General features: G+C 35.3%; 1 non-coding gene across 1 annotated transcript; it reads right to left on the reverse strand.

The window, feature by feature from the left end:
* Window positions 1–5,170: 5,170 nt before the first annotated feature.
* Window positions 5,171–5,277, reverse strand: LOC125911967 (U6 spliceosomal RNA). Its single transcript, XR_007454545.1, has one exon. It is a non-coding gene; the product is annotated as a U6 spliceosomal RNA (small nuclear RNA).
* Between the last annotated feature and the right edge of the window lie 9,953 nt (window positions 5,278–15,230).

Raw genomic sequence — 15,230 nt, forward strand, 5'->3', positions numbered from 1 at the left:
GGTTATTTCTATTTTGTAGGTTCACAGAATATATCATTCTCATTCATTCTCCCTGTTTTTAGAGTAGATAATCTTGGGTAAGGAGTATAGCTCCTTATAAAATTTTTAGTCTACTTGGGGAAACAAGTCATAACTCTATGTATCTATAGATTTATGAGAGTATAATTAATTATCTGAGGGAAAAGAAGATACAGTTAGATTAATTATATTGACAGTCAGATTTTTATGCATTCATGGGTGAGGGAGAGCTTGCTGTAAACCAAGAAAATCAGGGAAGACTTCATGGGTGATATGAAGCTTGAGCTGGGCTTTGCAAAATTGGTAAGGAAAGGTGTCTTCCGGACAGATGCAGGTGAAGAGAGACAGCGCTGAGTAAGGAAGGTATTAGATGAATCTGGCGAAGTTAGAAGTTTCTGGGAGATAACTTTTGGTTGACTTAATGCAAACCAATTTCTACTGGTAGAAATTCTCCTTTGAGTACAGGTCATGCTGGTAATAAAGTCTAGGATTGCCTTGGGTTAAAGAATTTCATATTAATTCCAATTCAGTACTACTGTTAGGAAAAAATTCTCTTTTTATTTCATTTTCCCATAGGAGAAGAATATATATTTCCTATCAATTAAATCACTCTGGTAATTGAATTTTATATGGGGACTCAATAATATATAACTCCAATGTTTCCAACATTTGTGATAAAATTTGCTCTGAAGTAGAATCCGCTGGAACCATCACAGCTCAGAAATTGATAAGGCTAATGCTCTTTCCTCTGTATCAAGGATACTGTTTGAACGGTGTCTTTTTGGAACTGGAAGAGAAATGAGAGTACAAAGTTGGAAGACATTTATGGAGTTTTACTGAAAAATAGGATTCTAGTAATCTAATACCCACTCTTACATACTATAATGGCAAAATAACATTCTCTGAAGGAGGGAGCATTCTTGATATAAAAACAGAGTTAATCTAAGAAGTAGAAAACCACTTTTCAACTCTAACTTGAGTTATAGGAATTCCTGTCATAGGGAACAGTTTCAATTTTATTTCATAGTTCCATAATTAGAAATATGTATGGTGGAAATAATTTTGATACATGACAACATAGTGCTTGTTACAGTTCAGTTGTACATACTAAATATTAACTAACTTTTTCCAACGTTTTTTTATTTATTTTTGGGACAGAGAGAGACAGAGCATGAACGGGGGAGGGGCAGAGAGAGAGGGAGACACAGAATCGGAAACAGGCTCCAGGCTCCGAGCCATCAGCCCAGAGCCTGACGCGGGGCTCGAACTCACGGATCGCGAGATCGTGACCTGGCTGAAGTCGGATGCTTAACCGACTGCGCCACCCAGGCGCCCCAATATTAACTAACTTTTGAGAGCAGCTGATAAATTGAAATAATTTTAAAGTAGGTGATTGTACATAATAAATTTTTTGTCAGTTGCAAGACTTGAAAAGAGATCTTTTTTGATGGAGTAAAAAAAAAATCATCTGGATCTCAAAAGCAGACTTTAATAAACCATTTTTCTCTGATAGTACTCAAAAATTTTATTTATTTGTGTGTTTTGATGAGGGCTGGAATGAAGGTTACACAAAATACCATATTTTGAGAAATTGGATATATTATCCCAATTTAAGTATGATTATAAGCAAGTGTGATTTTAAATTTAAAAAAATTATTTATTTTGAGAGAGAGAGAGCACGGACGTGGGTGAGCACAGGAGTAGGATAGGGGCAGAGAGAGAATCCCAATCAGGCTCCACACTCAGTGCTCAGCACAGAGGCCATCACAGGGCACGAACCATCAGATCATGATCTGAGCCAAAATCAAGAGTGGGATGCTTAACTGACTGAGCCACCCAGGCATCACCAACCGAGTGTGATTTTAAGCATATTTTTCTTAGCTAAATATTGGTAGAAATTTAAATTTTCAGAAAATTTTATCAGTATTCAGTCTGGAAGTTATTTTTTTTTAATTTTTTTTAATGTTTATTTATTTTTGAGACAGAGGGAGACAGAACATAAGTTGGGGAGGGGCATAGAGAGAGGGAGACACAGAATCTGAAACAGGCTCTGGGCTCTGAGCTGTCAGCACAGAGCCTGATGCGGGGCTCGAACCCACAAACCGTGAGATCATGACCTGAGCTGAAGTCGGACGCTTAACCGACTGAGCCACCCAGGTGCCCCAGGAAGTTATTCTTAAAATCATACTTATTTTTAAGGTAGTTGCTGTGATAAATCACAGAACCAATTCTGTTAAATTATACTTCACTTAGGGAGTGGGTATTTTGATGGCCATTAAACATTAGCGACTATGGCACTTAAAGAAAGAATCTTTTGCTATTTCAGGGATTGTTACAGTTCTTGATGCTCAACAGTCACAGGAACAGAGACTTTGTAGGACCAGATAGAAATCAGCTCACCATTTGCTCTCACTCTGTTGGAGAACTATAAAAAGAGTTATTAGGAATCTTGTCTATTGTGATAGTATTACAGGTTTAAGCACATCCTCTGTGAACACCGTAGCTATTCCTCCCAAGTGTAGCTTATTCAGTAAAGGACTGAAATCTCTATAAATTTTATGCCTGGTCAAATATTCTTTATTTTCTAAATTTTTTTATTAGACCCTACTGACTCTCTTTTTCATCATGTTCAGATGGTTTGGATATATGGCCTGTGGTTTCTATCTGTTGTCCTATTTAATTATTTTCCTTAGTCACATGGACATTTGTTTTCCTATATCCATAGTATATATGAGTTTCAATGAAAGTTATTGAATTTACTTTCTGTGGATTGTTCCTTGGGAGAATAAAAACGTATACACAAGCATGTAAACATTTCCTTCCCTTATGAAATGGTTTACCAAGTTTTGACTAAAATTAAAAAAATAAAACCACTTTCATTTTAGTAGAAGTTGGTATTTCCTAGAGATTTCCCCAATATTCAAGTAAGAATTATGAGGCACACATCTCTGTTAGATGAAAACCTCCAGGTCCTGGCCTTTTGTTTCATGGAGTGTAAAATGTCCAGTTTCTTTCTCGACATTTCATTCACTCCTCTGAGAGAGTAAAACCCAATGCAGTGAGTTTAGGAGAAGAAACTGAGTGACTTTATTCTCTTTCTTGCTCTGTTTCTTGTGTTCTTCCATCTGACCACTGAAGAGTCCTTGAATTTGGGTCTCCTTCTGCCTGCCTTTGGCAGAAACCTGGAACAATCCTACACTGCCTTTGCCTGAAGACTCATCTGTCTTACCAGGGTAAACTATCAAAATGCTTGGAAAAACTGTGGGTCTAAAACCATATTCTCCAATCTATTTCATTAGAGGTAGAGGTGATATTTGGCCTGAAACTTGAGTCTGTCTCCCAACTGTTTTCAAACTTAGTACGGGAACAAGAAAATATTATTTGTTTGACCACTTAAACCCCCAACTGTCATAATATGCCCCCCTTTTGTGGTTTTATTTCGCATAATAAACACTCAAGCTCTTACTTTCACCTCACTGGGAGAAATGTTTTGCTCTCTCAGCACTTTTTTCCCTGGTTCTAAATAATAAATTCAACTTAGTAGAAATGAAGTACTATTACTTCAGAAAATGAAGCAATTCCAAAAGGATCACATGTGAGGTTTGCTCATTACCAAGTGAGCAAAGAATGATTTTTTAAAAGTGATTTAATTTTTTTAGGATTTCATTAATACTTTATATCTTATATTAGTTCAACTTACAAATTGTAGCAAAAGATTGTGCATGTACTTTTACAAGAAGTTTTTGGCCCTGAGACAAATTGGAAAGGGACTGGGATGAATGAAAACATTTTCCATGCTTTTGTAACTACTTTGCATTTTTCTGCTGAATTTCTGTTTCTATGTGTTGTATGGATAGAGATGTGAGGAATCTCCTTGTGCTTAACAGACACAGGAGAGAGCTGGAGTGGCTGCCATATACTTCAGCTTGCTGGGTGTAGTCCTATTCTACGCTTCTTGTCTCAAGGTAAGTGTTAGTAACAGTTCTCTTCACTCTGAAAATACTGCCGTTAGGATGATGAATCATGGTCAGCCCAAGAACAAGATACTGGTAAGAACAAGTAACTGGTAATTTGTGTGTGGAATCATACTTTTAGATGCTTTAATGTTATTTGCTTCATTAATTTATCTTTAGAATTTATCTCCAGAAAAATTTCTGTTAACTTAAACTGAAATTCGTTGCTGATTTTCAGTTTAGTTTTAATACTAATTTTTAAATTTGTTTTTATTATGAGTTTATGCTTTATTAATCCATATTTAAGTGAAGATGGTAGTAATATTCGCTGCCTAGGATTGGTAGGAGCAATTAGCACAGCTGTCTGTGTATCCTCTGGTACAATTTCATGTTTTAAGTTTTTTCTATACAAATTTTTATTTAAATTCTAGTTGGTTAACAAGCACTGTAAATTTCTGGTTTCTGGCGTGGGATTTAGAGATTCATCACTTACATATAGCACCCAGTGCTCAATACAAGTGCCCTCCTTTTTTTTTTTTTTTTTTGTATAGTTTATTGATTTATTTTGAGAGAGAGACCAAGTGGAACAGGGGCAGAGAGAGAGAGGAAAAGAGAGAATCCCACACAGGCTCCGCACTGTCAGTGCAGAGCCATATGCAGGGCTAGATCTCACAAACTGTGAAATCATGACCTGAGCCAAAATCAAGAGTTGGATGCCCAAATGACTGAGCTACCCAGGTGCCCCCAAGTGCCCTCCTTAATATCCATCACCCATTTAGCCCAACCCTTGCCTATCTCCCTCCATCAACGCTCAGTTTATTCTCCATAGTTAAGAGTCTGTTTCTTGGTTTGCCTCTCCTTCCCCCACCCATGTTCATTTGTTTTGTTCTTCAATTCCACATATGAGTGAAATCATATGGAATCTGTTTTACTCTGACTTATTTAGCTTAGCATAATGCACTCTAGCTCCATCCACATTGTTACAAATGGCAGGATTTCATCCTTTTTAATGGCTGGGTAATAGTTCATTGTATATACCACATCTTTATCCATTCATCAGTCAGTGGACGTTTGGGCTCTTTCCATAATTTGCCTATTGTTGATGCTGCTGGTATAAACATCAGGGTGCATGTATCTCTTTGAATCAGTATTTTTCTCCTATAGGTAAATACCTAGTAGTGCAATTGGACGATTGTAGGGTAGTTTTATTTTATTTTATTTTTTTGCATGTCATTCTTGTGCAGGGGTCATGCTAATCTTCATTGTATCATTCCAATTTTAGTATATGTGCTGTCAAAGTAAGCTCTAGGTTTATTATTTTTTCAAAGAGTACACAGGATCTCCCTGTATTTTTTTATCTTTTTTATTTTAGAAAGGAAGAGACAGCACGAGCAGGGAAAAGGGGCAGAGAGAGAGAAGTTGGGGGAGGGAGGGAGGGAGGGAGGGAGGGAGGGAGAGAGAGAGAGAGAGAGAGAGAGAGAGAGAGAGAGAGAGAATCTCAAGCAGGATCCATGCTCAGCATGGAGCCCAAAGTGTGGCTTGATCCCATGGCCCTGGGATTGTGACCTGAGCCAAAATTAAGAGGCAGATGCTCAAATGAGTGAGTCATGCAGATCCTCCTCTTATATTAATTTTAGCCATTCTGACTGGTGTAAGGTGATACCTCATTGTAGTTTTGATTTGTATTTCCCTGTCGATTAGTGATGTTGAACAATTTTTCATGTGTTTGTTGGCTATCTGTATGTTTTCTTTGGAAAAATGTCTGTTCATGTCTTCTTCCCAGTTTTTAAAACTGGATTATTTGGTTTTTTTGGGTGTTGAGTTTTTAGAGTTCCTTATATATTTTGGATACTAACTCTTTATTAGATAGGTCATTTGCAAATATCTTTTTCCATTCTGTAGGTTGACTTTTAGATTTGTTGATTATTTCCTTCACTGTGCAAAAGCTTTACATTTTGATGTAGTCCCAATAGTTTAGTTTTGCTTTTTGTTTCCCTTGCTTCAGGAGTTATATCTAGTAAGAAGTTGCCACCGCCAATGTTAAAGATGTTACTGCCTTTGTTTTCCTCTAGGATTTTGATTTTTTCCTGTCTTTCATTTAGGTCTTTAATCCATTTTGAATTTATTTTTGTGTGTCATGTAAGAAAGTGGTCCAGTTTAATTATTTTGCATGTTGTACTCTAGCACAATTTTAAAATTGTTTATGACAATCAAACTTTCTAATAAATACAGATTCTTCATTATGTGGACTTCATCTGCAAGTGAGACCTGCCATGCAATTTTAGTGCCTAATTTTTGCCTATGTTCAAAATTGCATTATATCAAGTGAGATCTAAAGTCATTTGACTTTCAGAGTGTTAGGAAAAATGTCTGACTTAAAAAAAAATTTTTTTTTTTTTAGAGAGAGTGCAAGTGGGGAAGAAATGCAGAGGGGAAGAGGGAATCTTAGACAGGCTCCAAGCTCAGTGAAGAGCCTGATGCAGGACTCAATCCCATGACCCTGGGATCATGACCTGAGCTGAAATCAGGAGTAGGATTTCCAACCACCTGAGCCACCCAGGTGTCCAAAAATGTCTGATGCTTAAGATGAAATGTTCTAGTACCAAAAACAACAAAAGTTATCCCATTTCTGCACTTGTGCTCATGTTGAATTCTTTTAGCCATAATTAAGAAAAAAATATTTTGGTGGTAAAAAATCAAGTCACATTGCATTTTAATATAAGACTAAGTTGTTTAGCAAACTGTGGCTTTAAACTGGCAAACAAATGACATGGAGTATTGGACAAATGTGCTGCCTTTATTATGGAATAATACTGAGAAGGAATAGTGGTGGAAGTTAATATATAAATAGTGTTTTATAAAGAGGAGGTCAGTTTTCATATCAACCTCATTTAAACATTTCACAGTACTTCAAATAAAGAAAAGTTTTGGGAGAATCAGTTCATCATGGCATTCAAAACTCAAAAGAACTAACAATGTAATATGTGTGTATGTGTGTGTTTACCATATTTACATCTTGAGATGTTGCTCAAAGATTCTGTCTTTATATATAATGACTTTACTCAATTATTAGTAAATGTTTAAGTAAATACATGGTAAATTATTCTTAATGATTATTTTTAATGTTAATTTTTTTGGTATCATTATTAAGTAGAGTAGCCTATTAAAATCAACTTTAGTGGTTCAGCTTCACTGGTAAAGAAAACATGATAACAATAATGTTGAATGAAGTCCCAGCATGCCCCAAATAAAGACATCAGTTTAGTAACATCTATGTATAGTGAAGTCTATCAGTGACAACTTGGCTTCAGTAAAAGTTCAATGTATAAAATCAAATTTTTTCAGTTTGACTTTAATATTAATTTTAAAATTTTGTTTTGATTAGCAGTTTATATTTTAATTTATGTAGATGTATTTAAGACTCATGATGAAATGATTTGTCAAGAATAGGATTTAATAAATATTATTTCCTTTGAAGAATTCATTAATATTATGGATGTTTGATAAACTCTGCCCTGAAAGACACGAGATGACCTTTTAATAGAACTGAAATAGGTAGATTAGACGTATATAAATGATAAGATATTGTCTTTTAGGGTAAAGATGTCAGACTGCTTAAATTTAAATCTTAGCTCATTGCCCAAATAGTTTTATAGCCTTGTTTAAAATAATAAATTTAATTAAATCAATTAAATTAACTCCTGTAAACTTTATTTTCTTTGTCCATAAAATGTGAATAGCTCATGGAGCTGTTCAAAAGATTGGATGACAACATGTGTGTAGAATACCCACAACAGCATCTGGCATATAGAAAGTTTGGTATAAATGATAATTATCATTTTATTGGTAATAATCATTTTAATTTATACCTGAGTTATGATTTTTTTCTTCCATGCTTTTATTGCTGTTTTGATCACATCTTCTTCACCCCAGTACTGAGGGAAGGATTCCTGCCATAGGGTTATGGGGAAGGCCAAACAAATGACACCAGACTCTGGACAGATGAGATAAACAGCAGTTTATTATCACATATATTCACAGCTCGATGGAGAAGGATACCACACAACATGTGCCACAGGGGGGAGATCTTAGGAACAGAGGGAGAAGCAGGAGGCTAAGGGAGCAGGTTTACTAGTGACAAGAGGGTAAGATAACTCCGGGGTCCTTTGGGAGGATATGATTGTCTTGTTCCAATGATTATGCACAGTGGCAGTTAGCTGAAGCCCAGGATACAAGAATAATCAGGCACGGTGCCTGGTTTCCACGATGGGTTTGTTTGGCTAGTGTACTTTATCTCTGGGAGCAGAGTGGAGAAGGGAACATGGTTAGGCCGTTTGAGGTCTTGGCATCAGATGTCAAGGAAGCACATAATATTTATTTCAGACCTTAAACCACAATGACATTGGTTTAATGCCAGAGGTGCATATTAAGAGGCTATTAGTATCAATAAATCCACATTACAGCAAACATTAAATGATATGGAGAGTAAGAGCCTTCTAGATATAGATCTTCCAATTTTAGTTTGTTTTTTGGCTTCTTTTTTAGGTTTTTTTTTGGGGGGGGGTGGGCCCTCAATTCTTATCAAAAGATTTACTATACTGAGTCAGTTTCTAGAGACTCAGGTGAAAATTTTGGTTTAAAGTAAAATTTCAAATTTATGAACAATATTGTGTCTTTTAAAAATATATGTTACTCTTTAAATTTTGTGTTTCTAAACTTCAGACTGAAGTAGCCATTCTTTATTTTATAGTTTAAGTGTTTCTGGGTGTGATTACAAGGAAACACATTATACCAATGTTCTATAATCTAAATGAATACCAACTTGCTAAAGTAATTTAAGAGGGGAGTTTTAGCTCTTTAAGTACTATTTGGTTATCTCTTTTATGTACTTGCATTACAATTGTCCTCACATAATATATATGGTGTGGCAAAATAGAGACTTAAAAAATACTCTTCTTTGATAATTATTGCTTCTCTTAATTCAATACAGCCCCAGGTTATTGACTTAGAATGGGTTTAATATATATGCCAATTTTAAGCTCTTTTCGTAAATGCTTAAAGATTTCATTACTAGATATTGAATCTTAAATTTCTAATTTCTAAATTACTTCCTCTTTTGGGTTTAAAAAGGTGAACTAAATCTATTAATTATTGGAATACAATTTTGGTAAATTTTGATGAAACCTTTAAGATACCTAACTTAGCCCCATTTATTAGATTCTTTATAACTGACAGTGACAATTAACATACTTAACATAATTTAAAATTTATAATATATGAACTAATATATAATAATTTGAACTAATAAAAGTGATGTGAGTTTAAAAAGTCTACAAGGATAAAACCCAAGTATGTAATTAGTAAGCATGAACACTGACTGGTAATTTATCATTTTTTTCCTGTTATTAAGTTGTTCTTTTCTTGGACTTGAAAATAAAATGTTACAAAAAGAAAAAGAAATAGGAGTAGTAGTAAAATTCTTGATCTGTCTGTGGAGCAGAAACTGCTTGCTGCCTGCTCAATATTCATTCTCTCTCTCTCTCTCTCTCTCTCTCTCCTTTCCTCCCTCCCTCCCTTCCTCCCTTCTTCCCTTCCTTCCTTCCTTCCTTCCTTCTTTCCTTCCTTCCTAGAGAGAGCGAGAGTGCATGAGTGTGAGCAAGGGAGGGCCAGAGGGAGAGAGAGAGAGAGACAATCTTAAGCAGGCTCCATGCCCAGCGTAGATCCCAACTCAGGCTCTATCCCAGGACTGTGAGACCATGACCTGAGCCAAAATCAAGAATTGGATCCTGAACCATCTAAGCCACTCAGGCACCCCTCTCTTTTTTCTTTATTAATGGAATTCTGGTTGTGTGTTTAACAAAAGTTCACATCTTCCCACATTCCTTTGTAGGTGGAGATGGCTAAGGATCTGTCAGAAATTACCAAAATTTTCTCAGTCATAGAGCTTTTTGTGCTTTAGTAATTTTTTCATGGTGCCCTTAAGCCTAAAGAAATATCTAACAGTTCTGTTAAGTGGTTCCATCCAAAAAACTTATAAATATCTATGTTCTCATAAGGTAGTAGCCATTTGAAAAAATAATATAAATAAATTAAAAGAAAAACTGTTTTTATTACGTTCTTGAAGAACCAAAATTATAATAATTGGAGGTGTGTGCCTTGAATCCTGTGCAACTTTTCAAATCTTGGAATCATATCAGGACCTGTTGCCCTCATTTTCTGTTCAATGTTGATTTTTATATGGTATTTGCTTTTTTTTTTTTTTTTAACAATAGCATTGTAAAACTTCCAGTTTTTCAAACATATGCCATGTCAATATACCAAGATCAAATGTTGAAACTGAATTTGCTCAAGTTAGTGTTTCACTTAGTCTGAAAGATGTTGAATATTTCTGTGATTTCCTCAAAAACTTAAAATATCCTGTCATGTTCCCATTGGCACACAATTTGGGAACTATGTGTATAAGGAAAAATTCTTGGAAGGGACTTAAGGGAATATTTGGAAATAGACCAAACTCTGCTGGCCTTTTGTCTTTTGCCCTCCATCCTTCTGCTGCTTCCTGCTAGGAATCATCTTACAATCCCAAGAATGAAAGTCATACCCTAAGGATAACACAACAGTAAGTTAGAGGGAAACTTGGTCCTGCATAGCTCTTCTGTCAGTCCAATGGGTTCTGGATTGATCACAAATGGACTTTTTGATACACAGGAATCACACTGTGGTAAGGTTTCTACTGAAAGCTTTTGACTGCAATCCTAACTGACTTTATTTAAATTTTTAGCTATGCCCTCCATCAATGTATCAGCCTGTGTTTAGTAGCTGAGTTTAGAAAAGTTTGTTTATGCATATTTAATGGACAATCTGACTAACCCTATTTATAACAATCTTTCCAAACCTTTTCTATGTAAGACATGAAATTGCAGACATTGGGCTATAAATGAAAATGCCAGTATCCATCCATTCAATATGGGCAATCCTGATTGTTTTCAGTTTCATTTTATGTCTTCTTTCCATGCTTTCTTGTTGTCACCCAATATGAAAAGTCCAAGGATAAATGTTCTCAGTTTTATTTTAAAATGTATCCTTGAGTTTGACTTCAAAATTAATTGAAAAAGAACACTTAACTCACTTGCCAGACAACAGAGAATCCTTCTGGGATTGTGGGTGGTAAAAGAACAAGAGTCAGCTATTTTATTTATTTATTTATTTATTTATTTATTTATTTATTTATTTATAAGAGAGAGAGAGCATGAGCCGGGGAAAGGGGCAGAGAGAGAGGAAGAGCGAGTGAGAATCCTAAGCACGCTCCATGCTCAGCACTGAGCCTGACATGGCACTCAATCCGACCACCCAGGATCATGACCTGCACCAAAATCAAGAGTGGGACACTCAACCTACTGAATCACCCAGGCACCCCAAGAGTCAAGTATTTTAAGTACAAATCTCTATTTCACAGTTTATGAAAGTATTTAAACTTTAAAGATGAGTATAAAAGTTGTTAATGCTTCCCTTTCCAATCCTAGATTTCAAAGATCATTTTCTTATCTGTAACTCCTACCTCTCTACTCCCTCTCCCTCAGTCCAGACAAATTGATGCATTTTATTTCATGTATAAAGAACAGGGAAAGAACTTTAGTGCACAAGTTCAGAAAGTTTCTGATGTGTGTGACTTAATTATTGTCTATCATTTAGATGTCCTTTTCCTTGTCATTGAATTTAAATGGAGAGCAATAATCTTCACAAATTAAGGAAGTACATTAATATTTGTACTATGCACCAAGTTATAGAAAGTGCATTCACATATATTCTTTTGCTTAATATTTCAGTTATTTCAGCATAAGAATGAGAATATGGAAGGCAAGTGGTGTGATGCAAGGCTTGGGAGTCTAACCGACTGGGTTTGCATTCCAGTCTTGTCATTTAGGAGTTATGTGATCTTGCTCAATACCTTAGTGGAGTTATTATTATTTCTGTGTTAAAGATAAAGAGACCAAGTCTCAGGAGGACTTACGTTTTTAATTGCTTATTCTTTTTTTAAATTTTTTTTAATGTTTTATCTATTTTTGAGAGAGAGAGAGAGACAGAGCATGAGTGGAGGAGGGGCAGAGAGAGAGGGAGACACACAGAATCCAAAACAGGCTCCAGTCTCTGAGCTGTCAGCACAGAGCCCAATGCAGGGCTCAAACTTGGGAACAATGAGATCCTGACTTAGGCTGAAGTGGGAAGCTCAACCAACAGAGCCTCCCAGGCGCCCCAATTGTTTTATTCTTTAATAGAAGGACTAAATTAGGAAAACAACTTCAACTGGCTGCTCAGACTCAAATACTTCATTGAAAATCATCTTTTATAGAACTAGTTTTCTGTTTTTGCGAGACTTCCATATAAATTTTGGGATTTTATTGTTACCATTTAGAAATTGAAACCATTTGCATCCACTTTACCAAACAATTGGAAATAACTGAGATTGCCTATGTCAACATGACTAAATATTTGTTCAAAAAATTTTTGCCCAGGAAGAGATTGCTAACCTAGGCAAATAACAAATGTATCAAACAAAACAAAACAAAACAAAACAAAAACCAGTTCACTTATGAAGGTGTGCTTCATTTTCATATGAAGAAAGAACACAAAGTGTTCTTCATGTGTCAACCAATCCCAAACTCTTGCATCATGTGCTCTACCCAGTCCAAAATTTGTTTCCTGTCTTGAAAAAACAACCTTAAACCACTTGATCTTAGATCCCAAAATTTGATATAAATAGTATTCTCTATTGTTTTCTTCTTTTAGGGGATACTACTGTGAGTTTATTGATGGTAGTGTTCTCCCTTATTATATAGTAGGTCTAAAAATTTTGTTTTCTGATGGTCTTTTGAGGAGTTGTCAGTCAACCTCACTGATAACTGTTAAGTGCTAAATAGTGAAGAATTAACATTATCCACAAAGAGATCTTATCTTTGTTCAGGAGAGATTATTTCTAAGACCTTGGATTGACCTGCCATTAAGAGTGTTGTTGATTTGTTCACCATGGGCCATACTAAATAGTCTAACAATGTGAATTATGGTGTGGGCTTTGGGCCACACAGCTCAACCTCAATAGGGGCTGACAGCTAAAGGTCAGTCATATAGGTGGTCAATCATGTCTATATGCCTGAGTCCCAATAAAGACACTGGATACCATATCTTGAGTTAACTTCCCTGGTTAGAAATACTCCATGAATATTGTCGCACATCATTGCCTGGAGAAGTTAGCACTGTCCACAACTTTTCTGGGAGATGAAAACTAGAGGTTAAAGATGTGGACTGTGCCTCTTGTGCCTCTTCCCTTGGCTGATTTCTGTCTGTTTCCTTCTCCTGTGAGAAACCATAACCATGCATATGGTGACTTTCAGTGAATTCTGTGACTCCTACTGGTAAACTACGGAACTTGAGAATAGTCTTGGGGACTTGGAGTTGGTGTTAGAGTAATGGTAGTGTTCGGGATTGCTGAACTTTGTAAGCAGGTAGTCAGTGAGAGCATAGCACACTCTATTTTGAAGAAGACACTCAGGGATAATTCTAATACTTACCAATTTTTCCTTCTCTTTCATGGTAAGAGAGAGAATAGAGAAATATTGAAGAGCAAGAGCATCCAGTTATAGCATTAATCTGTTAGGATATAAATGAATACATTCTATTCAAGCAAGAGTATAGGGTAATTATAAATAATAAAAATATCATTACATTACATTTGCACTTTTCTTTTTCTGCAGAATTTTTATAAGGAATATTTACTTCACTAAAGAGGAAATTGGGGCTCAGAGAGATGAAGTATCTTTTCCCAGACCCATGAGAATAATAAAGCCCTTACATCTAGGTTTCCTGATTAAAAATTCAGGTTGTTTCTTTTAAAATATATCTTATCGTAGCCTCCATAGAAAGCTACAGGTGCACATAAACTTTTGTTAAATAAGATTCTCTGATACACATTGTTCTGTAACCTTAGCAATATGTCACTGTGGCATGAAAATTTTTGATACATTTTTATGTGTTTTCTTTTCATGTTTTCTTGGTTTTCCTTATCCTAGTCAAGCAGGTAATCAACTTTGTGATTTTTCCATCTTGGGAATTTCCCGGCTAGGTAGAAGTACTGGCTGGGTAGAATGGAAATTGTATACGAGACATTTCTCCTGTTTCCCGTCTTTTGCTTCCAAAAGATTAAGCCCACTGAAGACAATAGAGTCCAGTGAAAGAGAAAGAGCCTTTAAAGGATATAGAGAGGTATTTCCATAGACTAGAGAAATTTTCTTTGTTTGTTGAGGATGAGTGGAAGGTCTTTGGATTTCCGGCACTGAAAAAATCTATTCCCTGTGTTCTGGCTATGACATTCTGATGTGGAAGTCCTTGGAGGGAATGGCCATTAGGTGCATCAGGAAAACTGATTTCAGTCCGGGTTATCCTAACTTCATTAAAGACCTGATGTCTAATGTATGCTTACAAAAGTGATAGAGAAAACAATAGATCTGAAAGATACATGTGGGGAGGAATAATAAAGGCCTAAGTGATAATCATTATGAACAAATGATGACTAAAGTACTCCCCCTCTTTACCCCAATATCCTAGTATTGACTAGGACCACAAGATCTTAGTTCAACCCTAAGGCAGAATCTCAAGAATGATTGATGTCTGAATTTCATTCCAGCTTGGCAAGATGTAGGATTGAAATTTAAATAAATTTATACAAAAAAAGTAATGAATCATTTGTAAATTGCTTATATACCTAAGTTTGTGAACTCATTTCATATCTGCTTCTCATTCCTTTTCTTGTTACAATTTGTTGCAATTCATGAATGTACATTGACACATATAATCATCCAGAGTCTATGTCTACATTATGATTCACTTTTGGTGTTATGCATTCTGTGGGTTTGGACAGATGTATAAAGACATGTATTCATCATTATGATTTCCTACAGAGGATAGACTACACTTAAAAGAATTGCAAGTGTGGCTTTTAATGAATTACTGGTAACTTAAAGACCTACAAATCCAGTTACCTGTGGCAGTGACTTTAATCACTCTTTGGAGGAATTTTACTAGGAATACAAACTTTTCTAGTTCCACTAAGAACCTTCTTATATTATTTCATTTATTTATTTATTTATTTATTATTATTTATAATTTATAATTATTTATATAATTATATTTATTTATAATATATATAATACATTATATATGTTATATAATTATATAATATATATTATATATATTTATAATATAATTATA

Source organism: Panthera uncia (assembly GCF_023721935.1).
Source record: "Panthera uncia isolate 11264 chromosome C1 unlocalized genomic scaffold, Puncia_PCG_1.0 HiC_scaffold_3, whole genome shotgun sequence".
NCBI lineage: Eukaryota > Metazoa > Chordata > Mammalia > Carnivora > Felidae > Panthera > Panthera uncia.